This window comes from Chelonia mydas, chromosome 9 (assembly GCF_015237465.2).
Source record: "Chelonia mydas isolate rCheMyd1 chromosome 9, rCheMyd1.pri.v2, whole genome shotgun sequence".
NCBI classification, from domain to species: Eukaryota; Metazoa; Chordata; order Testudines; family Cheloniidae; genus Chelonia; species Chelonia mydas.
Window position 1 is genome coordinate 10,218,900 of NC_057855.1, and position 26,894 is coordinate 10,245,793.

The 26,894-nt window shown below is 41.2% G+C and overlaps 1 protein-coding gene across 9 annotated transcripts in view; it reads right to left on the reverse strand.

The window, feature by feature from the left end:
• Positions 1-21,127: 21,127 nt before the first annotated feature.
• SOX2 (SRY-box transcription factor 2) overlaps positions 21,128-26,894 on the reverse strand; it is a 107,812-nt gene continuing 102,045 nt past the window's right edge. For 5 of the 9 annotated variants that reach the window (XR_006283976.1, XR_006283975.1, XR_006283973.1 and 2 more), the window contains 3 exons: positions 26,710-26,886; positions 25,379-25,748; positions 21,128-23,807 (listed from right to left, as the gene is read on the reverse strand). The gene's annotated coding sequence lies outside the window, so the exon portion shown is untranslated. The remainder of the gene's footprint in view (positions 23,808-25,378; positions 25,749-26,709; positions 26,887-26,894) is intronic. The other 4 variants (XR_006283977.1, XR_006283980.1, XR_005226830.2 and 1 more) reach the window with 2 other exon arrangements.

The following is a 26,894-nucleotide window of genomic DNA, read 5'->3' on the forward strand; positions in this document are numbered from 1 at the left end:
GAAAAACTCCTATTGATTTCAGTGGTCCGGGAGTAAGCCCATAAAATTCTCCATTGATATAATTGCACTCTTTCCAAATTATCTGCAATGAAGCTGATAAAAATCCAACCACTACTGGAGGAAGTGCAAGCATGCAATTAGGTTTTGTGCTAATATGTGCCTTCCTATGACAAAATTCTTAACATAGTCAAAGCCATAATAAACAAACCAGAGAGTTAAGTTCAACCACATGAAGTCATTTTGGGAGCCAACAACCCTGCCATAACTAGCTACAAAAACCAAAAGCTGGGAAGAACTGTCCTTTTATGGAAGGTTATAAATCTCTAGTAGTTCAAAGCCCCCACTGTTGCATGGGTGAAACAGTAGGGCCAAATAATCCACCAGTCTCCCTCATTCATCAATGGAATTGTATGCAAATTAGCTGTAGAGTAAAGGTGGCGATTGGTTGAGTTACTGCTGATATCACAATGGTCTAGCACACTTGACATGGTGACACAGAGTGACACAGAGACAGGTGACGATCCTAGAATCTTATCATATAGGCAGACTGACAGATATTGGAAAAATTCAATGCCATGGTCTTTTATTGACGACCTAAAATATTAATGAAATACTGTAAAAATTGGCAGATTAACACTGATGTTTAAGAAAACTGAGGATTTTAATATATGCCTTATTGCCAACCCAAAGTGTTAAAAAGGCCATGAGTCAGGCCCCCCAAAACCATAAACTGGGACTTTAAGAGAAAATGCCAAAAATCACAAGTGTTGCAATCAAACTGTGACGATGGCAACACTGGCCTTTCTGAAGTATGCCTGGAACCATACAGGGTGAAATCCTGGCCCCACTGAAGCAACTGGGAGTTTTGCCATTGGTTTCAGTGAGGGCCAGGATTTCACCCACAGAACATATGGACTAAAAAGCCTGACCCATTTCCAGTGATTTCAGTGAGCTCTAGATCAGGGTGCAGAGAGTCACCACACAACCTATGCAAGACTTAAGTCCCACATGAGACCTATTTTTAACAGCTTAATGGCTGCACAGACCTTTATGGGTGCAGAAAAGAGGGGTGAATTTCACCCACCGCTCATTATGGAGTGAACTTCCACAGCATACATGGATTGAAACTCACCATCCAGATTGAAACGGATTATGAAAGCAACTACCAGACACATCCCATTACCACACTGTAAAATTGTAGGCACAACCGGCTGTGGCTTAATAGAAGGCTAACATCAAACAAAAGGATCTATGCATTTACCTAGTCGAGGTGCAATTGTATAGCAGGCAAATTCCGGTATCTATATTTATGTACTTACTACAGGATATGACCTGGGTTATAATTTTCTCATTTTAAAAAATGAAAAGAAAGAATCCTTGATAAAATGACAATAGAAAAATATTGATATCAGTGTAGCCATAACCCTGAGGTTACAATTTCCTAGATTACCAATCAAATTAATGTATGTACAGTAGACATTGACAGTTAAAGTGTTAAATGAACACCCTTTATTTTAAGGTATTCTCTCCTAGTGTCCACCAAAGTCATTGGGAGTCTTTCTATTGACTTTAATGAGTGTTTAAGCCCTCAGAGAGAGAGAGATTTCACTGAAGATTGGATCATAGGGTGACCAGATGAAACAGACAAAATATCGGGACACGTGGGGGAAGCAAAAAAAAAAAAATTGGTCATTAGAAAGTTGTGTAAAGAAGATCCAAGTCTCTGATCCCAACGATTGCCTCCCCATCTCTAAACAAGCAGCATCAGCTTGTTCCTGTGACATTCTTATTAATCCCACAGAAATAGCTCATGATATCACAGAGGGTTTATCATCACTGGCCCAAATGAACAAAGGGCAAGGCTAGAGGGAAAGATGCGTTATTAGGAAAAATCTTCAGCCCCTGACAAATTGACCTCTGAAACAGCCCTGCTGCTTGTGTGGCAACCTGCCAGGAACTTGGAGGAAGGAGCATAAGTCACAGGAGGGAAGATGTTGGAGGATCCAGTTTGTATGCACGGTGAGAGAATACTGAAACTGCTGCAGTTTCAGCACCTCTGTAAATAGTTCTCTTAGAGCCAATTGAGTTTTAAGGCGAGAGTCCTTTCATATTATTACCCAGCATGTCGTGCATGAAACAACTTGAAAAATTAAGGAAGCCTGCTATTGTCTCACTGAGCATGAGCAGCCATAATTGAGGGAGTAAGGGAATGCTGTGTCATCCGAAGCAGTGTGGCCTACCGGACAGTGTGCTAGAGTGGGAGTCACAAGACCCGGGGTCTGTCCTAGGATCTGTCATTGGCCTGCTGGGTGACCTTGGCAAATCACTTCCCCCCTTTGTGCTTCAGTTTCTCTAATGGGGATAACGATACTGACTTCCGTTGTAAAGCACTTTAGATCGATTGATGAAAAAAGTGGTATAGAAGAGGTAGGTATTATGAGTACTGCAATAGGCTTTCACGGGAGGTTGTGGAATCCCCATCGTTGAAGATTTTTAAGAAAAGGTTGGACAAATACCTGTCAGGGATGGTCTTGGCCCTGCCTCAGTGCAGGGGGCTGGACCAGATAACCTTCCAGCCCTGTATTTCTGTGATTATTAGTACTCAGTATAAACTCTGTGATACTGTCATTTTTTACAGATCAGAAATTTGGTTCCGATTTCCACTCATATATCCACTTTCCTTATAACTAAAGGAGTCACACAAAATCTTCTGCTGAAGTTCTTGGTTTGACAAGCAGGGTTTGCTCCTAATCTTTCAGTTGATGCGCACATTTGTACATTTCCACCATTGTAAGAACAGCAATATAATTTTGGCAAATGCTGCACACTCTCTCTCTCTCTCTCTCTCACACACACACAGATCCTTCATCTAATCCAGTCCTCACTTTTCCTGCTGACTTGCCCAATGCCATTTTATTAAAACTCCATCTCGTCTAGCATTCAGCTGCATGACTTCTTACATGCTTCAAAATAAATCACTACATTGCTCCTATCCTAGCTCCCTTGCCCTCCGCTTTCAATTAAATTTAGAATTGACTTTAAAGATACAACCTTAATGTATGTGGTTCAAAATGACCTTGCTACACCTTTTCTCACCACCTGTGACTTCCTGAGCAGGGCTCTTGTACTCCAGCTCATCGTTTAAAACCCAGAAACATGAATTTGCTGTAAGCTCCTGTGGCAAACTACAAGTCTCAAGCTGTTTAAAGTCTTTAAAGGTATGTCCAAAGCTAAAGTGTACTCTGCAGAGAGAAATGTGGGAGCCTGAATCTGTCAGCATTCAGAAAGAGATTTAAAACCTTCATGTGAGTTAAATGCTTCCTAATTTAATTCCTGCACTAACAGTGCAGTAATCACTATGTTTTTATTACAGCATCACATTAATCATTATTAAAGTCATTACACAAATTAATAAGGATAAGTTATGCTCAGATCTGAAGCCACCGAAAGCAGTTTGTACATAGAATTTATATTTTGCTGCTGCTGCTGCTTAAAAAAAAAAGAACAAAAATACAAGCTACATTATTTATTTGGGACTTTAGTAAAATTCTGGCTCTACAACATACTAAGAGGCCCTCAGTGCCCCCCCCCCAAAAGTGACAGACTAAGAAACTCGTGATTCCTCAGCACTTCTGAAAATCAGACCCTAAAGGTCATATATTGGCATGAACATCACTGTGAGTTGCGTAGAAGGATCAAAGGAAGAACGTTTGGCCCTAACTCTCAATTCAAATGCAGGTGCCTATACTTTTAGAACACCCCAGAATTAAAATTGGTTACTCTTGCAGTTTGGTTTTACAGCGCAAAGTAGCACTGATCCTTTCATCCACCACCGTGGAACATGCCTGGTCAGTACTGTGATGGGAGACTTCAGATGATCCAAGATGCTTTAGGAAGGGATGCTGAGGTGACAAGTCAATGAACCATGCCCCAGCATGGTGGCAGGAGGCATACTTTGACAAATCACACACACAAAAGAGACACTTTTTGGATGAAATGGAAACAGAGGTTTAACTCAGCGGCCAGTAAAGTTACTCACATTGTCCAGCATCTCCGCTCAAGTCTACCTCAAATAATTACATTCTGACCTCTCTGTCCCTGAGAGCCAGTGGCTAATGCACTGGAGTAGGAGTCAGGGGACCTGGGTTCTATTCCCAGCTCTGTCACTGACCTGCTGGATGACCTTGGGCATGTCAAGGTCAAGATCTCTGTGCCTCTGTTTCCCTGGAACGTACACACACACGTTTTTTGTCTTGACTATTTAGAATGTAAACTCTGCAGGACAGGGGTGCAGTGTTGGCAACTCATGATTTTATCACAAGTCTCACAATATTTGCTATTTTTTTTTAAAGCCCCTATTTTTCTTAAAGCGGGGTTTGGGGTGGGGGTTGACAGCTCCCAACCCCCCATGTAATAACCTTGCGACTCCCTGAGCAGTCCTGACCCCCAGTTTGAGAACCCCTGAAATAACCTAAAATTCATTAATTTAAAAACTCACCATTTCTAAGCCAAGCTCATGATTTTGGAGGGCCGGACTCATTATTTTTGATTGCTTGGAGTTGGCCACAATGAAGACTGTTCTGACCATATGTTTGTATGACACCTAATACAGTGGTGACCACATTCTTTGTTGGGGGCCTATAGATTCTAACATAATAAATCCTGGAATTTCAGTTAAAGACCTTATTCCTCAGGGTCTTTCTTAAAGTGTTGCTGGTCCCTACTAAAATCATTCATTGCATTTCTGGGTGAGTGAGGTCATCCATCCAAAGAGTAGAGATGGGCATGGGGACAGAATTTTGTTCTGGATAATATTTAGCACTAAAGCACCTAGGTAGGTGGTGTATATTCAGTGTATCCTCACCAAACTTACAATGCTCATTCTTTGAATATAGAATTCAGTTCACAACTATTTACAAGTAAATCCATTAATTAATGTAAACTAAAATTAGTTTTAAAATGAACTTACTACATTAAGCTAAATCAGTGTACACACAATTTAAACTGGTTTAAGTGCCTATATATGAGTGCAAGTAGGTTAATATTAAATCAATTTAGTTACACCAGTGAAGGTTTACTAATATAGATGAGGCCTTGCTGTCTTTTCAACCCTTTCCCAGAGTACAAAGGGATTTAATTTTTCTTATTTTTTCCTCTGTTTAAAGACTTTTCTAGTTAACCCCATGATGCTGTGCACAGCTGAAGTTCTAAGGAAAGACTAAATAAATTGGTTAGTCTCTAAGGTGCCACAAGTCCTCCTTTTCTTTTTGCGGATACAGACTAACACGGCTGCTACTCTGAAACCTAAGGAAAGACTAATGGATCCCAGTGAAGTTAGAGACTCTTACCTGAAGGAGGAATTCATGGCTGTGTCTTCTACTGCTCTCAGATAGTTAGTTGTTGTTGGGCCCCAGTCAGCCTAACCGTAGCTAATTGAAGGCAGTTGCAGGTAGAAAGTGAGGCAGTATGGGAGTTCTGTTAATAGCCCTACAACAGAGAGACCTACTGAGCTAATTTAGCTGTACTCTTCAGTGAGGAAAAGCTTCATTCATATGAGAGGCATCATCCTGGTTGACACACTAGGGACTGAAGCAGGGAGCTCCAGAGCTAGAGGCATCTCTCTGCAGCTTGAGCTGAAGTACTGTACTAATGTCTATAGCGAGAGGTTATACCACCTTCATATCCCCTGTGGAGCAGGCAGAGAATAGGACACACAACACACACTGATCAGTGGGTTACACCATCACTTACTCATGCGCCTGAGTAGTCACAATGAAGTCAATGGGACAATTCGCTGCTTCAAGGTAAGCACGCGTGTAAATGTTTTTAGGCCTGGGGCCCTCCCTGTCTCTACTGGATGTTACAGGAGCGTGCTACATCTGTAGATACGGAAATAGTTAAAATATGACGTGTCAGTAGATGGCGCTTAAGAAAATGTAGCACAATTCCTGGGTTTTGTAGGACTGCTAGTGCTAACGCTTCTTCTTGTGCCTTGCAAACGGCTTCCTCTGGAAGCTGCTTACAGCAGCTTTTCACACGGGGGTTTTTCCACTGGTGGAGCTCCGCTAACGCACAGCCCCACTGTAGATGTGTTGAACTTGTAAAAAAATTGCATGATGTGTGTCTGTACAAGGGGTGTGTGCACTAGTGACACTGCTGAGAATTCTAGTCCAGACAGGCCCTTAATCACCAATTACTAATTATGGCCCCAAATCTATAATCAGATTTGTTAGCATGGACTCCCGGGAGCTCTACCCAGGGGGAAGTGCGTGCAGATCCAATCGCAGGATCAAGGCCCATAGCATATTGTGCTGTATACAGCTATAAATTAGAAAGCATGTGATGCATTTGAAAGGAGTTGCATTCAGAACAACTTCCTTCTCAATGGCATAAACATTTCTACAAAGGACTGTTTAAAAACCTGAGATTCATGAGGGTCACATTAGCTTTGTCCTCCACCTTAAGAGTATTTCAGATTATATTTGTAATTTTATTTCCCAGCCTAAAATATTAATATTTTAGTCCAGTGGAGCACAGCAAAGAAGTTTAGTTCCAAGGGATCTATCAAATGCAACACTTACAATCTCTAGAGTGAGGTTAGATAAAAAATATAAGATGTCCTCAAGATTTCGGATTGAAATAAACCACCAAACATTTCTCTTTGGCTGGCAACAGGTGTATTCACAGTCTGGGTTTCCTTATCCACAGGCATTTCTTTTTTAACAAATTCAAGGGTATTTTTTCCCCCTAAAAAAACTTTTTCTTGCAAAATGTTTAAAATGTTATCAGCTTTAAAAAAAAAAAAAACTGTTGTAAACTGATGGGAAAGGAGCCCACTGGCTCTAAAGTTACCATCCGTAAGTCCTGCACTCAGTTCTGTTTGGGGCCATTGTTCTGAGTAAATCATCCATTGAAAATCAAGCCCTCCAGCTCATTATGTATTCTGCATCTGAGATGACCAGAACTATTTCCTGCAGCTTGGTTTGGGTGCTAATTACCTGCTCAAACACCTTGTAAATACCTCTGTAAACCTGTCACAGGAGGGAGAGAACCCACCTTTTCAGGCTGCACACTTATTACATGTTCTCCTTTCAACTTCCTGGTTTATGTTGTTTAAAGCAGGCAGATAGCTCAGCTCATGGCCTCTTGTTGTTATGAAGTGACATTTCTCCCCCTCCCTCTCACCCCCTCTCTTCCACCCCTCCGGCCCCAAAGGCTAGTCTGCTACTGGCTGGATTGCAAAGAAATGTTTACCAAAAGAAGAGGAGCCATTTATTCCCACAGAGGGACATGACCAGCTTCTTTCTTTCCAGATTTGGATTGCAGATAACTTCACACTCCCAGCAAATAATATCCAAACCCCAGTTTGCAAATCCAAGAGCTGATTGTGAAAGAATCTCTAGCAAACTCTCTGTCTCTCAAAGTGTAAAAGCTCAAGAAAGTGGGGGGTCGGGGGTGGAAACACAGTTTGGATCTGTGGATTAGACTCAACATCTAAGTACTGTAATTATTTTAACCACCCTGGCAAGAAAGAGATCCCCAAAATTGCTACTGACAGATAGGGTGAGATCCCAGACTAAGAGTGCAAGCTCCAAGGGAATGTTTTTTTCAGGAACGCTGTTGGAAATGTATAAACACTGGAGCTGAGCAACATTCCTCTGTCTCTCACCCACCACCAAATAAATAAATAAAACACTGAGCCCTTACAAAAAGAGTTTTTAAAACACTGGGCCTCATTTCCAGCAGGTGCAATCCATGGAGTGGTACAGATTTACACCAGCCAATGATCTTACACCAGCAGTAGGTATTTTAGCTATAATTGAGATGGCCTGTCTATGCCTAGGCACTTATACCATGCTCACCATCAGAGCACAGAAGTAAACTGCACTTACAGGACATAAAGTGACTGCCAGTAAAGGTTTCATTTTTAACAAAATAGCAACTAGTCCAGTCTCTTTAAAGTTGCAGGAGGATGCCGTGTGATGGTTTGGTTTTGTACCCAGTATATCCAGAGCGGCAGGGTTATTTTTCCCTTGAGGAGCTGAAGGTGAGATCTGTCTGTATGTGGCACTGTGGTATAAGTGACCGCTGCTGTGGAGCAAAAAGAAAAAGGACCGTGAAGCTTAAAAATTTTGCAAAGAGAAAACAATCCTCCTGCAGACTGCAGTAAATAAAATAACAGCAGTGGGGTGATTTGCAACCATGTAACGGGCTTTTGTCTAGGTCTATTTCTCTCTGCCTTGAGGGTTTCTGTGTTCCTTCTCTGCAGGATCTCAATGTTTCACCCCTCAGCTACAAAGGCCCAGGGCTTGAGCCCCTCCTCCAACTGTTCACCCCCAATTTTGCCCATGCTGAGGCTTACTTACAGCAGGCTGAAGAGTTTCGGTGGGGTGCAGGGCACTGCAATGTAGGATTTCTGTGGTACAGGTCGAATTTGCAAGAGTGCATCTATGAGACTCACGGGAATTAAATATAGCCTTTACTCAGCTTTTTAACTCTTTCATTACTGATGTGGTTTAGAGTCTCTTGGGATTTTGTTCCCTACAAATATAGATGTGTTTAATCTACACCAATATAATCTTACTTTTTTTAAAAAAAAGCTGCTGGCTAGTGTGTGTGTGTGTGTGTGTGTGTGTGTGCGTGCGCGCACGCACATGCGCATAGGTGAACACAATGTCCCAGGTTTATAATTTCACTCCAGTGGGCCTGATACTGAAAAGTGCTGAGTGCCCTCAACTCCTGCGGAAGTTGATGGGAGGGAAGGATGCTCATTGACTCTTAGCAGGGATTGAACACATCGTGGTAGGACCAGATCCACTGTGATGGGCACATCCTGCATCCAGGAGTGTGTATTGCATGGTCTGTTTCTTTTCACTTTTATACGGGGAAGGGGGATCAAGAGATTGAATAGGTATGAAAAAAGGGTGCAATACACCGATAAGAAATAAAGGTGTCTGAACAGCTTTCTAGCACCCTGCCTCCCTGCCTCACCTTATTTCAAATCTGATCTGAAAACATTTTTCCCCCTCTTCCTTTGCCGTCATTTATTGTTTGATTCTGCAACTGTCTTGTTTAACAAAAAGAACAGGAGTACTTGTGGCACCTTAGAGACTAACCAATTTATTTGAGCATAAGCTTTGATGCATCCGATGAAGTGGGCTGTAGCTCACGGAAGCTTATGCTCAAATAAATTGGTTAGTCTCTAAGGTGCCACAAGTACGCCCCTTCTTTTTGCGGATACAGACTAACACGGCTGCTACTCTGAAACCTGTCTTATTTAAGGCAGCAGAGCATTCAGAGGGCTACAGATTTGCATGTGGAGCACTTCTACAAAAGCTGTACTACTGGTCAGTCAGACCTTTCATCGGGTGGGGCTCTAAAGTGTGTTGGATGGAGCAGGCTGTGTACAGCCTTGTTGGGGGGAGTGTGTAGGAGAGAGGGACAAGTATGGGAACAGGCATTCAGTGATAACTTCAGCTTGCGGGCCCCAGGGGAGATTCAACAAACAAACAATCAAACAAACCTTCAATTGTTGATGCTTCTGGTACTTAATCATGCAGCTTGATGGTAATCAGGATCCAGTATAAGTGATGGGGAACTTACAGGTGCCTTAGCCTTACCTTCTCCAGGTCAGGTTACTGCCGAACAAACAGACAAGCAAGCCTACAAAGCAGGTTGCAAACTCAGGCCCCGATTTGCAAAGACTAATATGCCTGCTTAACTTTTTTCACTGTAGTAACGTAGAAGTGAATGGAACTACTCACAGAGTGCAAATTAAGCCAGTGCATAGGATAGGTGCCTTTGACCCCCATAACACACTGGTACCAGCTAGGACATGTTCCTGTGCCCATTCAAAGTCTCATTTCAGTCAATAGGCCTTGTCACTGATGCAGGGGGTCTGTGTTAGTGGATGATGAAGCAGGGCTGGGGTCTCAGCTAAGGGCTTAAAATTATTACTATTTATTTGTATGAAGTAGCACCTAGAAGCCCAAGTCACAGATCAGTGTCCCCTTGTGCTAGATGCTGTTCAAACGCAGAATAAAAAGATCCTCCCTGGCCAAAGCTTCCAATAGTTACTAATCTGAATTGTTTAGAAAAGTCAGGAAAGTAGGTAACATTTTTAAGGCTATATTTCTCCTAGGAAACTGAGGTCTGACTGTCAGTGATAAGATCTACAAACGGAACTTGACTTCTCTTTGCAACAAACACGGAGGACCTACCTATACTGGTCTCACAGCTGTGTTTAAAACAGTTTCTCCCAAACCAGTTTATAACACAGTTTTGCTGGCAGCTGTAGATGGTCTTATAATTATTTTAAAGAGACACTGAAATCTAGTCAGTTTCACAAAAGGAGCTGAAAACTACTTCCCTGAGTTTCCCCTGCCAATTTTTATTGTTATAGAATCACTTTTTCTGTGTGTGTGTGAGAGTGAAAGAGAGAGAGAGAGAGAGAGAGAATTGTTTTCTCTTCCCGCGTTGCTATGTGGTTAAACCCCCACAAACTGGAAAAAGTAAGTCAAGTGAGTGCACAAGTTAAGCAACGTAAAAACAGAAAGAGAGTTTTTCTCTAATCTCTCACTTTCAGTGAGCCTAAGTGTCACTCGTAGCAATAGGTAAAAAATCCACAACTCCAAAAAACTTCTCTGTGTCCCTTGAAAAATATTCCAGACTAGAACTCCTTGAACTGGGGCTGAAACATGGTTTTTAATCATAGTTCTAATTAGAGCCGGTTGAAGTTTTGTTGGCGGAACAGGTTTCCATTTGAAAATGTAATTTAATTGAAATCGAAACATTTAGCAGGAATGCGTAAATGTTGACAAAATTCTCCAAGCCAAAGTGTCAAAACAAATCATTTAGACTTTCTCGTTTTGAAAATGTCAAAATGGTTCATTTTGGTAAGGTAAAATCATTTCATTTCAACTTTGGTTTGTTTAATTTCATTTTTGAATTGTATATTATGCTACACAATAAAGGATAGCAATTAAATTTAATATTTAGATATATTTTTTATTGTATATTATATTGTGTTTTGATCAAAATTAAACATTTTTACTTCAGTGACAATGAATATGACAATGACAATATACACCAGCCTAGCAGCTGTCCCTTAGTGTTCTGCACCAGACATGTAAGCAAAAGGAAGAGACACAACTTACAAAATGGCCTCAACCTGGATGCTAAAATTATCCCAGCAATTTTGTGCACCAAGTTTTTGTGTATGCAAAAACCTCGAAGTGAAGCTGTGTGGCCAAAATTAGGTGGCTAATGACCCCGTTTGCACAGGCACACCCATTATTGTTTTGCACGTATGAGGACTTGAGCTTCAAAAGTATACTTGCAATGTCTTCATTGTCCAAATTTCTGCACATCATTTTGAAGGCCAATTTGGAAATGCTGGCATAAGAACTTTAGTTTTCTCTTCAAATAAACTGCTGCTGGGGTATCGTTTATATGCATCCTCTGAAATAAACAGTTTTTCTCTCCCTTGTATTTGAGCCAGGCATGAATCACTAAAATGTTTTGGAATGTACGGTCTATATAAGGGTAAGAGTACATGTATAGCAGGGCACCTAACTGCGGGGAGGGGGTCGGGGGGAACAGCAGCTCAAAGACAAGGCTATGTGGTGGGAAGAGCACTGGGCTAACAGTGGGTGTACAGAAAAACGAAACATGAGGAACTGATTAGGTCAAAAGTCCTGATCCTGCTCTTCTTAATCAGGGAAAACTGCCATTGACAGGAATACAGGAGCAGGCTCCATATATAAATCTATCAATTTCATTAAAACACAAAAAGACTAATAAAAGAAAATCTTTTTAATATTATTTGATCCATTTTTGAGAACACCTCAGCAAGGACAAATGCCACAGTTATTCTGAGAGTATCTTTGCTTTAGTCCTTTACAACATGAAAACAGAGAAGATACAGATTTACAAATAAAACAAGATCAGAAAAAGTACAGACGCTTTAAAAAGTCAAGTTTCAGAGTAGCAGCCGTGTCAAACGCCGTTTATAAAGCTGTTGATTCGCTCAGAAGAGGATTGGAATGTATGACTGTAGAAATTCGGAAAAGTTGCACTTTTCTGAATATAATAGTCACAGAAGGCAAAATGAGGCAAATGGGAATGAAAGATCTTTTTGTACCATTCTTCATTATTTTCAATTATTAGTTTGATCACCACTAGGTAACAAGTGTGGGGCTCTTTTGTCTTTCTTTTTTTTCCATTATGCCCTAATATTCAGATTGGTGGAAGTTCTGACAATTTTCTTTCTGATATTTAAAAGACATTATCAGGATTACAAACACAGGGTGTGATCCTGCTCACCCTCATTCATGTGAGTAATCCTTACGTAGCCCAATTGTCCCATGGAATAAGAGCTGGAAGACTGGAGTCCCAGTTTTGGGCAGTTGTGACTATCTGGTGAGTCAAATGTGTCATTTGCACACCGTCAATGTTTTCTTCTACAAAGAGCTTGTCAAGTTTGAAAGCAAATTAAATACACATTTATAAGCAACCTTATTATCATTACGCACTATTTTCCAGAGGCCAGAGAACTGTCACAAGCAGTACAGATTGGTTATATTCCAGTGAACTCTGACCAGCAAAACTATTTTGTTGGAGACCTTCTATCAGCAGTTCTGGTCACTACATGTCAGTCAGCCAAACAAACAAACCCTATGGTCACATGCTCAAATGCACATGACAGAGGCAGATGTGAAGCTGTGAAAGGACCCTTTGCATTTTAAGCACCTGCAGGAATTTCAGAACCATTGGAATGCCTTCCACTCTAATGCATCTGACCCCTCCTGATACAAAGAGCCCGATCCTGAATGTCACCCCAGCTCCCACTAAGGTCAGCTTGGCCCCAGGTTGGCAGTGAGAAAATAGCTCCTGGAATTTACAATATTCCATCCCTATAGTGACAGACAGTGGGGTGCTTCAGGGAATAAGGACAGTGCTGACAGCACAATGCCTCACACTTGCTCAGGCGGTGAAAGAGGGATTCATGAAATAAGCAACAGGCCATGCTAAAAAAAATAAATACATCCCCATTATACATGTAGAGTTTGTGTTAACATTAAACCATCCACCATTAAAACTTTAATCTGAAAGTGCAGACACCAGCTATAGTCCACACACATGTACTGCGTTTCTTTTGTTGTCAAATTACTTCCTACATTTAAGAGAGGACAAAAGAGAATGTGATTTACTATTCATAACGTTTTCCATCGGATAGTTTGTAATTGATTGACAAAAAGAAAATATAACCCTCTGATAATCTTTCTGCCCATTTTAAAAATTCTGATTATAAGCCTCCACATTATTTTGCCTTTCATGTCTCACATCCGAATTTCTTTACTTTAAAAAAGGTTACAGAAGAGATTTATTTTGTTGGCAAGAATCACTCAATTAGATCATCCATTAAGAGTCATTGTTAATGATTCAGCCTGAGATGGAATGCCAGCCAAGGGTTAAAAATATCTTCAGACCCTGATTCTCCTCTCACTTTCACTGGTATAAATCAGGAGTATCCCAATGAAGTCAACAGCTTTACTGGGGTAAAAGAAGTGTAAGAGGAGAATCAGGTCCTTAAAGTTTACTGTAATCAAATATTAGTTGAAACGCTGCCCTGCTAACACAGTGCTTTAAAACTACTAAAATAGTAAATAGTTTCCACGAGAATTCAGATGTTGAATGTCTCTTAAGATTTGAGTGTTTATTGTTTAAGCAAATTATTATTATTTACTTCCTTTACTTTCCAGCATTGGGGGAGCCTTTTCTATCTTATTTAATTGACCCCTGTGCCAGTACTGTGGTCAGGGGGTTATTTTGTAGTTCCAACTGTGAGGCGAGTGGCCACATAACTTTGTCTGACTTATTTAACTGTGTTTGCGCCTGAACTCTCATCTAGGTTTGAGGGAACATGGTCCCTCCCATGGTGTCATATCTATCTAGAGTATTCAGTCAATTTACTGGGCTCAGATATTTGGTAACCAAGAACCATTTGTCACCATCATTGTCACTAACAAATTAGTAATTGTGGTATGAGTGTGTGCTTGCAGCCTCGGGTCAGGGCTCTGGCCAGTGGACTAAGTCCGTCAATGGAGTGATTTGTTTGTGTTAATTAGTGTCCAATGTTACAACATTATTTCAGGTGAAATATATGAACGCTTTGGGAATGTCCAGTTTTCTGTCATCCGTTATCATTCACCTCGGTTACGCAGACAGCACATTTGCATTGATATAGACACAGTCATTACAGCATGTGTGCGTATGTTTGCGGTTCTAGTTGGGAAGAGAGCAGTCAGATGCCCAGAAATGCCCCCCTTGACAGGACTCTAGCCAGAAGTCCTGGGCATATTTCAGCAACTCTCTTCCTCTGTGCTCAGTAAGCACAAAATTAATGTAATTCTATTCCTTTACCGGTCATTGGTGCTGATAGCAGAGAAGAAAGAAATGGGCCTCTGTGCTAAAAAGATACTTTTTAGGATCTATGCAGGTGCCAGTCTTACCATGGGCACCATTGTCACAACCTGGCACTTCCACTAGAGGCAGATCTTAGTGATTTCCTAGAGAGATCCAGCAGTCCTTTGGTGGCTAGTTGGTTGGGACACGTTTTTGTCCAAAATGAATTTCATTTAGTCAGAACACAACAGCACTTGGCATAACAGGGTCTGGATCTATGACTGGGGCTCCACAATACAAATAACTAACAATCATTTTTGTTCCAGGCCTGAAATTCATTTTCCGTGATCAAAAGCAAACACATCAAGGGGGTGAACATGGCAAATCCAAATACAGCGACTAATACGCCAAAATAGTCATGAGTATATTTTCTCCACTAATTGTCCAGCTCCTAATATATGCAGTGCTATAAATTCCACTTATTAGACCCATCTTAAACGTGTGCGTATATACATTTTAAAAGGGAAGATAATGGTGAAATTAGATATTTATTAGAGATTAAAAATAGAAGAAAAAATCCAAATAACTTTGCCATAATTTTTTCTGTTTTGGGCAGGTTTTTTTTTTTTTTTTTTTTTTACTAATAAAACACTTTTTAAATCTTCTAGGCAGCTCTACTTCCATAAACATCCTTTTGAACGCTCACGAATATGCTATTCTCTTACCCCTCATGTTTAAGTAAAGTATAGCTCCATTACATTTCTCTGTCTCCTTGCAGTCCATGTGACACTTTGTTTACCCGCTGCTCCTTTAGATATGTGTAACGGCCATTCCACAGCAGGCCAACTTCTTTCAGAACCCACCACATTCTTATGCTGGAGTCTACAGTCGCTGAGTGGCTGCTTTTCTTTCCCTATTCAGCTAGTGTCTACATTTTTGGTTCAAAGTGAAACTGTCCCAGACCTCAGAACCTCCAGAAAGCAAAACTAGGGAAAAATCAAGAAACAGACACTGAGGGCACTAGTGTATTATCAGAAAGAATTTCAATGTGCCTGGCTGCCCAGCAGCAAATTAGAAAGTTTTGGCTCCTAAGAATGAGTTGTGTTGTTTGCTCCTGCACACTGCAGCTGCTCTCCCCCTCCCCCCCTTTTTGGTGGTTTATTACACACAAGCTACTAATGAATGGGAGCCGCTGTTTTACAGTACACCACGCTTACAGGACTTATCTCTAGGCCTACCACAGATTTGACTGATCAACAGCAGGGCTCCGCCATCATAATTCTTCCTAGAAACAGGAGGATAAAAAGGGGTTTGTTGGAGGTTGGCTGGGTCTGCAGAGAATCCTGCCTGCAGGGCCTGCTGATGCCATCGCTCGCTGCTGTGGTCTTTGGCCTAATAAGGTACAGAAACAAAGATTGTTCACTTGTTCAAAAATACTGAAGTACCCGAGTGACGGAAAGTGGAGAAAGCAGGGCACTCATCCAAGTGGGATTAAGGCCACAAGTGCAACTTTATAGGGCTGACTGGGTGGCACAGTGAATATCTGCCACTGAAAAATCTAGTTCAAACATAATTTATGACATGTCATTCACAGTCAGAGGTGGCTGTCATTAAGAGTTAAGTGTTGCATTGTGTTCAACTGATTCTGATAAGAATTCTGTAAGCTGCTTATATGTTATCATAACTCATGAGGAACGAGTGAGAGTGAGCGGGGACACACGGCAGAGCGGAAATTGAAATGATTCGCCACTCTGCCGCAGGAGCAAGCTGGTGGAGAGCTGGATTGCTGCGGCCTGGGTGTAAGGTAGACTGCACACATCTAAGGGATTCTACAGTGGAGTAGGATTTAAGGGCCTGATCCTGAAAATATTTACTGCCAGGCATAGGAGCTGAGTCAGTATTGGTGTTGCAGCCCCTTTGCGCTAGCCTGGCACAAAAGGACCAAAGAGCAGGCGTAACTTACTAACACCCCCACACACATCCAATATAGGAAGCCTATGCCTGGTGCAGAGCTGGCACCCCCAGGTCTGCGTTGCATCTACAGGAACCCTGGGCAGTATGGAGGTGGATTGATGGCATGGCCAGGGTGGACCTGTACTTCAGAAACTCTATACCCCCTTTCCACAGTATGCATCCGATGAAGTGAGCTGTAGCTCACGAAAGCTTATGCTCAAATAAATTGGTTAGTCTCTAAGGTGCCACAAGTACTCCTTTTTGCGAATACAGACTAACACGGCTGTTACTCTGATACCCCCTACAGTGGCCCGTAATGGTCATCATAGCAAAGGTGTGACTTAGGGCTGCCTTAGCATGTGCTGAGGGCCAAACTGGCCTCTCTAGCTCCTGACGAGGGGAGGCCCAAACTGCTATTCCTCAGTCCTGTGCCGTGGTAGTGTGCACTATGCCCAGCAGTAAGTGTTTGCTGGACTGGGCCCTTAAGGGTATGTCTACACTGCAGTAACATTCCTGCAGCTGGCCCACGAGAGCGGACTTGGGCTTGCAGGGTTTGGGCTGAAGAGCTATAACATTGCACTGTAGATGTCCAGGCCTGGGCTGGTGCCTGGGCTCTGGGACCCCGCAAGTGAGTTGATCACTGCAGGTGTAATAATGAGGTGAGGATAAAATGATTCTCTGAAGCGTCATGCAGGTGGCCACAAGAGTACGGTAAGAGTAGAGCTGGGGGAAATAGCCATATTTAGAGTCAGTAAGTTCACATTTGTGAGGCTTGCCAAAACTGGAGAAGAAAGTGGCTGTGCCCCCAAAAGCCACATGTTCTAGCTGGTTAAGCACCCCACTTACATAGCTCACAATTGAATGGAAAGGCAAGCAAAACAACTTGCTTTGCTGCCAACAATATTACTGAATGAGGGGAGGGATAGCTCAGTGGTTTGAGCATTGGCCTGCTAAACCCAGGGATGTGAGCTCAATCCTTGAGGGGGCCATTTAGGGATTGGGGCCAAAAATTGGGGATTGGTCCTGCTTTGAGCAAGGGGTTGGACTAGATGACCTCCTGAGGTCCCTTCCAATCCTGAGATATTCTATGATTCTATGAATGGTTTGACCAGCAGAGCTTTGAAGACATATGACAGTCTCCTCCATCACAAAGAACCCCTGCAAAGCTCCAGTTAAGCTAAATGGATCTGTCCCAGTCTAACTCAACCATATAGCCAGACTAAAAAAAAAGTAAAATTATTCCTAAACCCAAATCTTTCTAGATGTGTAGGGTAGAGCACGGATGTAATAAGAACAACTAGCACTTACATGGTGCTGTGCCTTTTCAAATATGCTCCTTCAAAAGCAACACGTCCTTCAGCTCAATTGTTGTAATTCCCTCCTAGTAGGGCTTCTTCAGTGTAACTTGTTCAGCCCGGCTAGAGCGACCATGATCATCTTATGCTCACCGAGGCTGCCTGTCAAAGGGGTGGGGGTGGTTTGCTTTTTAAAGCCCTTAATGGATCAGGCCCTGGCTATGTTCAAGACCTCACCCACCAGGCCAAGGCTTAAGGAAATTTGTGCTCAGACGCCATTGCTTTTACTTCCCACCATTATTTAAGTCAGGCAAGGATCACAACTTTGCCATGCTGTTGCCATCTCCATTTCATTATCTCCCAATTACATTTATATTAATAGCCACTCCCACCCCTTTACCCTGTCTTTACCCCCACTTTTTTCAGCCCTTCCTGTTTTTATATTCTTACAGAGTGGTCTTTTGACTTCTCTCTGATATTATATGAGTCTGCTGTGCCTTGCTCTGAGAGCTTTGACACAGGGGGCAGGGATGCCTTAGAATTAAAAGTATTATTGTAAAGTGATTTCCAATTATTAACTAATCATCATAACAACCTGGTGTGGTAGGTGAGCATTATTATCCCTGTTTTACGGAAGGAGGCAGTGAAGGTCAGTGCAGCAAGGGCAAAGAGTGGGTCAAGTATAGGATTAGAACTCAGGAGATCTGATTCCTAGGTCTGCGCTCATATGCTAAATCATCATTAGAGGGTTCTGCCAAATCCCACTTTTAGCCAGAGGAGGAGGAACCTGTAAACATCGTTGTTGCAATATATCGTTACAGGGAAACAATAGTGTGTACGTCCCCAAAATGCAACTTTGTCACGCTAATACGGTATCCCCAATATGACTGATGATCAAGGGTCTCCTATCTGCTCATAAGCCACTTAGGATATTGTCTTCAAGAATCCTGCTTCCTGTGTTCCTTGTAGAAATGCAAACACCTGACTCTGAGGCAACAGGTGTGTGTGTGGAGGGAGGGGATGTAGGGTCACATCCCCGCCACAGATTTGCTGTTGGCTTGTACTGAGCAGGCTCACACAGACTGAGCATGCTCAGTAACACTTCTGAAGGTGGTTGCCCTCATGCTGGCCCCCACACCGTCAGCAGGCACAGGTCATCTCTGTACAGTGCTGTATGTATTCCTGACCCTGAGTTCCTTTGAGACTGCACTAGTCAGCTCTTTACCGCACAGAAACCTTGTTAACCAACGTTTTTAAAATGGGCGCCTCATTTGTGCCAGTGTCCTGCTGCAGGGGAATCAGGAAGCGAAAGTATTGTATGTTGGGGGGACACCATCCCAAACCGATGGAAAGGATATATTGCAGCTCTCCCTCCGCGTTACCCTCGCTGTGCTAATATGTATGCATGGCCCAACCCTCAACCTGCTGTTTGAGGTGTCACCTGCTGTGAGTGCTGCACAACAGCAAACCCTATGAACTCAGGAAGTGGTAAGTTACATGATGGCTGCTTCTTTCATGAGCATGCCGGAGGATAAGATGGGAATCTCCTGACTGCACCTCTGGGCTCCCAGCACACCCACACAGAGGCAGCCATAATTTGCCCCAGTGTGTAGGAACGCACATAGACAATTACACATCCAAGCATGCTTATGTACACAGAATAAGTAATTATTTGTAGAACGACATCGGTGTGTGCATTTATCTATTGTGCATTCAAAACAGTGTGTGTGTTGGTGAGCATGTGTGTGCACATATCTGGATCAGAGTTAAGGTGAAATGTTCATATTTTGATGGGGGTAAATTAGGTGCCATTTTTTCAAAAATGAATATTTTTATCACTGATTCCTAAGCCCCTAAAACGATTCCTGTTTTTGCCACTCTGACTTCTACCTGAGTACCTGAAGTATAGATAGAGTAGTAAATTGATTGTGCTTCTATATATAAGGGACAATGGAAGATCAAAGCTAGTCCAGAACTTGCATTTTGTAAAACTGAAGCTTTTGCAAAATGTAAGATTAATTGCAGTTATTTCTCTTTTAAATCCAATGGAAACTGTTTTCTTGAAGCAAACATTCCACTTTAGTGTTTGTAAGGCAGATCCTGTAGCACTGTGCTTGTGCATGAGAACCTGAAAAAGAAATTGACTAAAATATCATGATAAAAAACTGAAATTCACTAGACTATTTCCAGTGTCCAAATAGAGAGCAATGCAAAAAGTAAATATGAAAAATATTCAAATAAATATTTTTAAAAGTAATACTACGTTTTAATAATCCAAGTTATTTGTAACATAAGAGAATGTTTCTTTAGTTTGACCCACCAGTGACACTTTCAGTTATGAGATCAGAATTTACTAGGATTCTTATCCACTGTGTTCATAAGCTAAACTGCCAGTTGCAAAAGAAAATGCAGCTACAACAAATCATTTTTGATAATGAACAGTTTAAAATTTACAAAGAAATAAGATCTCCTTGAAATACTGCACTATAATTCACTTGAAACAATACTATTTAAAAGAACAGCGAGTATTGTATTATTTCTTGTATGACAGAACCACTCTCCAAAGGACAGTTTCATCGTTTAATTTGGGCATCAAGAGATTAAAAGAAAAGTCACATTTTCAGTTGCGTCTCTTTTTTTCTAGGCAGTGAATTTCTTAATAAAACAATCTTTTGCAAAATGTAAAGCAGCAGCAAATTAAGAAAGGAACTAGAATCAAATTTGCTAGGCAGCGACACTACCACTTTAACAGTTTCCCACTGTATTTGGTTTTAGTTGCCAGAGAAGCCTTGTTCAGCCTATTTGGGGGCCCCATGAAATGCTGCAAGCACTACTGAAATGAGTACTTGTCTTTTGTTGTGCTGCATGCTAGCCCCATACAGTGCTGAGCTGATAAATCCACTTTTTCTAACACAGGCATTTTTCAAACAAAACTGCCATGAGACTGATGAGTAATGCCAGCTTGCCAAAAAAAAAACCCCACACACACAACCTCTGTTGACAATGACAACTGTTAAATTCACATAGTCACAAAATGAGATTTGTTACATAACTAGAAACTACAAGACTGTGCAAGAGCAACTAAACAGCAAGAGAAATTGCTAACCAACAATTAGATTACTAGGAACATAAATAATACAATTTGGAGGTGTATTAGCTTGCTAGCTACCATTATAAAAGTAGCACGCTGCTTGGTATATACAAAGGTTATTGGGCCCTTGAGAACATGCATCATCAATCGCTTTGTAGTTTTGTTTAAACAAAGCTGGTGTGAAGGGGGAAGGGAGAATATCTGCACTGCCTTATATGATGTGAATACAAGGGAAACAAAAAGCCAGATGACAATATCTGTATGGAAGAAGTGGTGTCCTAACCCTAAAAGACTAACAATGTGTCTCAAGAACTAAAATAAAGTAGAGGGGACACTTAGGTTGATTTAGTTCTAACAAAATAATGATAGAATGAGTTCCCTCTTACACAGCACCTTTTATTCAATGATCTCAAAGCACTTTATACAGGTAAGCATTATTATTCCCATTAGGGAATAGGGATAGAGAAACTGAGTCACGGAGCAGTTAAGTAATTTGCCCAAGGCCAAACCCAAGGTGAAACAGGAAATCAGAGGCAGAATGTGGAACACCACCCATGTCTCTTGACTCTCCACCATCTGATCTAATCATTGGCTCACACTGCCTCTTACTGCAATCAGTGTTTCTATAATTGTTTTGAAAAACTGTAATGAAGAAATATGGGTCTGGGGCAGGTTTCAGGTTGGGAGAAGAAGAGTCACTGAAAGATTCCAAACAATGGCACACTGTGGAGTTGGTGCTACAATCCAGGAAAAAATATCAGTGCTGGGAAGATGGAAATGCCTATAAGATCCTGCCAACCCACCCATGTTGCTGTGAATGCCAGAAAAGGGGTACTGAATATGGTTGATCTGGAGGTAAATCAAAGGGGGGGAAACACTGGCTGTCTTTATTAACAGCAATTTAAAAAAAAATCCTGTAATTAAACCACTAACCTCAACTTAAGTAGAACTTTTATATATCTAAAATAATCTATACTTCCATTGTATATGCCCAAGGCATAATTTACTTGTGTTACATTATAACGGGGATTTTAAAGTTTGTTTCCTGATCAGGATTTAACATAATGGTGAAACAGCACACGAAGCTTTGCATTAGAAAGTGTGTGTATAATGGCTATAATTCAAATGAGGGCTAAGCTTATATGACATGCCCTCTCTGACTCACTTCATCGGATGCTTATGCTCAAATAAATTTGTTAGTCTCTAAGGTGCCACAAGTCCTCCTTTTCTTTTTGCGGATACAGACTAACACAGCTGCTACTCTGAAACCTCTCTGACTGAAACTCTCCAACTAGTTGCAGAGGGTAACACATCCTTTATAATCTTATATGCAATAAACTAGGTTATGCACCATCAGGATACACAGCTAAATCACAAACCATCAAGAAAAACAGAAGTTAAAGTTTCAAGGGCCGGGTCAGTGGGTTAGGTTGTACATAATGGCTACTCCATGGTATACCTTTGACAACATAAACAGAACATTAAATTGCACATCTAACCACAACCAGAAATAGAAAATACTTCCAATGTGAAACATAGCCAAGTTAATGTTGCTTGTTGGAACCTTAACTTCTGTGTTTCCTGACTCTGGGCTAGATGGTAGCAGGCTCTTAAATGTAGCACAGTAGGTAGGGAGGAGTACCGAACCTCCCACTATTCGGGGCACCTGCAGAAGGGCCAGCCTGAACTGTAGCTCCTGTGTGGAGGCTGCCACTACCTGATATAACCCATGCTAGAGCCAACCCAACATGAGGTGGGGAAGGGCAGGGAGTAGGTGGGGCACCATGGCTCTGCCTACCCCCTACATGCCAGTCAGCAAAGCTGGCCAGCCATGCGCCAAAGATATAGGGGGAGTGCGGAGAAGGAACTGTGGCACCCCTTCCATGATGCTTCCCTGAGCGCAGCCATCTCTGGGAGACATGCTGCCTCTAGTGGTTCCCCCAGGGCAGTGCAGCTCTTTACCAGCCCATACTAAATGCTATGGTTAAATGCCACAATCCTGCCCCTGGTGATTTTGCAGTGTTTCTATAGCTGTGTTGGTCCCTGGATAGTAGACACACAAGGTGGGTGAAGGAATATATTTTCCTAGACCCACTTCTCTTGGTGAAAGAGACAAGCTTTTGAACTACATAGACCTCTTCTGCAGGTCAAAACCTTGTCTCTTTCATCGACGGAAGTTGGTCCAATAAAAGATATTACCTCCCCCTCCTTGTCTCTCTTGGTGTTTTTGACTGTTTATCCTTAACTTTTCATTAAGCCTGTTTGTGTATATAATTCCCTTGCTTTTTGAATTAAATAAAGTGTAAAGGAATAGCCTATACTTAATAAACTATTGCAATGGATTCATCGTGTTTTGAAGTTCACATTGCATTGAAGTAAATGGCATGAAGGAGGTTAGAAATTCTCACCTTTGCTGCTGCTAATATTTGGTTGGAGACGATCTATTATTTGTATGCATGATGGCTGAATCTTCACTATGGAAAAAGATAAAGGGCTTTTTTCTCCACTTCCTGTGTTTTCATTTGTATCTGTGCATTTTATATCCACTTTGCTCAGGTGCACATGACTGCATGACGTGAACAGACAGACGATAATCAGGCCCCAACTCGATTTTGTTTTAAGGAAATGTCCAATTTTTCAGGTTATTCTAAAATGCAAGTAAAATTGCAGAGAACCAAAGATCTTGGTATTCACTCATTTATTTCCTGTGCCAATTATTTTTGCCTGTTCTTGATGGTAAGGCTGGGGCAGGGGTTGGGAGAATTTTGATCTGTGTCCCAGGGAAATACTTACATTCTCCATCATGCAGACCGATGTGCTTGTTAGGCGGGACAGGGAAAATGTAGAATCATGCCACAAAGGAGATGAGGATATAGTAAGCTCTGCTAAAAATCATTTGACTGCTCATAACTCTCATTTTTAAATATGTTTTCTGTAAACCAAGCAAAGGCACTAGTCCTCATTGCAGAGTATGAGCCAGATTCTGCCAGTCTTGTTCCCACAAGGAGTCCCTCTGAAGTCAGTGGGCCTTCTCATGTCATTAAGTTGTTTTTGCTGTAGCCCTGTTTTAAAAAAATGTGTGGTTAGCATTCACTAGGAAAACCATGAGAGCATTTACGGCAGACTTCAACAGGCGCAGGATCAGGCCCTAGCTTATTTGGGGCCCAGCTCTGCCTCCTTTACTCTCCCTAAGTAGTACCTTACTCCACACCAAGCCCAACTGGGCCAGATTCTGCCACCCTTATGCAGATTGATTAATATCTTATTCCACAAATGTTCCACTGATTTAGGGTGACCAGATGTCCCGTTTTTATAGGGACAGTCTGGTTTTTTGGGACTTTTTCTTATACAGGCACCTATTACGCCCCACCCCCGTCCTGTTTTTTCACAGTTGCTATCTGGTCACCCTACACTGATTTCAATGGAACTATTTGCAGAGTAAGGTACTATTTAATGTGAGTAAAGGCAACGGAATCTGAGCCATAGTAACCAAAGGGAGCATTTGCAGAGTAAAGCACTATTTGTTGAGAGAATCAGTCTCAGAACTGAGCCTTTGGGCCAGACTCTGCAACTCTTACTTGCATTTAATATCTCACTCTTTTGGCATCTCCAGTGGCCACTCGAGGGGTAAGGTACTAACCAAACGTGAGCAAGAATATTGGAAACTTGCTCTTAGTTACTAGGCATAGCAAGAATGATATGGAAAAATATTCCTGCTGGGGTGAGTTTATTTAATTTTTCCTAAGAATGGGACAAAATAGTTACACAATTTACTTTCCTCACAGCAGTGTTAAGGTCACATATGAAATTTTAAGAACATTGTTCGACTTGGTAACTGTACTTTTCCTATTCCACATAGTCCCACTTATGCAAATGAATAAGGATTACTCAAGTGAGTAAGGGGTGCAGAATGGGTTCCTTAAAATAGTAATAAAATAGGACAGTCTCAGTAGGAACCCAAAGCAAAAAGCTACTTGCTGAGCAGCTCAGGATTATATACTTTGTTACCTCTGCACAGTAACAGCCCCAAGAAAATTCTGCATTTCTTCCAGTCTTCAAGAATATTTCTTCTTGTGTATAGGTATGATCTTAGCATTGTTAGAATTCATATGTAACCAGATTTGTGGCTTGGCTATTTGTTTTACAAAACAGCAAAGGACATAGCCTTTGAAACCAGCAGGCCTTTATTACAGGCTATTTTTGCATGTTATTTAATTTCCTTCTTTAAATAAAAAATTGCATCTATTAAGATTATTTTGAATCTAAAAAGGCCGCCCATATTAAAGAAGTTACTTCCTTAAATAAACAACCTGCTGTTTCTGTGGTGTTAAGAAAATATCCAGTCTTTATAAACAGTGCCTATTTGGCTACAAATCAGCCAGCCTTATTTACATATTTGAAATCCAGATGCAGAGGAAATACTAGGTTTGCTTTGGAATATACAAAGGGCCTATTTTTCACATGTTAACATTCAGAATATTTAATATAAAATAGCATTGGGGAGAGGGGAAAGGCCTTTGCTGAAAAGGTTTATAACAGAGGTACTTAATGCTAATACAAACTTTTCACCAACAAGGTTTTTTAAAAATTGTTTTTTAATATGCTTTTAATGACCTCTACTCCTCTTACCTACCTCCTTGCTTCCAAAATTGTTTGTACTGTCCCCAATAACACTCAGTGGAAAGCTGTCATTCCTGGCTAAATCCTTACTTAGGTTGGATGCTATGCCTCCGTTAGACAGGGTCAGAAGGTCACAATCGATTTTGGAGACCACCTGGAGAGTCCAGGCCGTGAACTGACTCAAAAAATTTATATCAGAGCTGGAATGGCCCACCTCCCAGGGCTAGGCCTGGCCTACCACTCCAACTGCAGGATGGGGCCTGCCAGGCCCAGCTCAGAAAGAGGCCAGAGTTGTTGACCCTGTTAGCTGACCTCTTCAAACTTCAGGAGAATTTTTCTGGCAGTTACCACGGTGACTGGGCGCTCCAAGCTTATCCTTCTTACTGAAAAAAAATTAAGAAGAAAAAAAAAAATGTTAAAACCTACCTTGTAGAGATGCCTATCACGAATCAAATACATAAATGTTTTAATTGTTTGCTTCTTACTTGGACAACTCTAGCTTTAATTATTACAGTCAAACTCATCAAGAAGGCAGTTAAGCTAAATAAAGTTTTAATGTGCATAAAAGTAATGTTCAACATATCAAATGAGCAGCATTTCCAAAGCCAGTGTGCCATAAATGATACCCCAAGGGTTTAGTGTGGAAGTATAACATTTATTTTCCATTTTATATCTGTCTTCAACCTACCAGTATTTCTTATTGATATCAGAACAAATTGAGAAAAAGATCAAAAGAGGAATCTAGTCTCTCTTTGGCTGCTATTCCCTTTGAAAACCAATTGTTTGATTAAAACATCATTGGCTATTAAACAATGTATTGTTTTAGTTTCTTAAGTTGAAAACGTGATCCATTTCATCTATAATGAAATATTAGTTAGGGAGTGCTAAGAGAAGTTGTCAGACAGTGTTAATGTTATTTATTTAACATGTCTTTCACACGAACTATTTCTCAATTAAAAATTTACCAGGTAAGCAAAATGTCTTGTTGTTGGGGGAAAATGCTTTAAATATGATATACTGAAGGGTCAGAGAAGACAGCAAACAGCAAACTAAGTGTGTTCTTTATTTATAAAACAGTGAGCAAGAAAAATATTAACATTTCTCCATTTTCTGAGCAATATCACATTATACATGAAGCTTATATGTAAATATATGTCTCAGATGTCAACACCAGACACAGAATCTTACTGAAGGGAGCAAAGAATGGTAAACTATGTTATATGTGCAATAAAATCCTACTTTAGGGCTTCTGGTGGCAAACTGTCAGTCAAAATCCCTACTCCTCATTTCTGGAGTACTGTTAAACAGGTTTAATGATTGCAAATTTAATGTTTTGTCTGGCACCTGGTTTTGAAGTATCTTTTTTTGTTGTTGTTTGAAGAAAATAAAATATTAATATTCAAATTGTTGCTCTACAGCTGTTACACACTCATTTAACTGTCCCCTTCCACCTCTGATGGCGATAAGGCACTGGGTGTAAAGCTGAAGAGGTTTCTTCAACATCAGGATATCCTTTGGACTCTACGAGT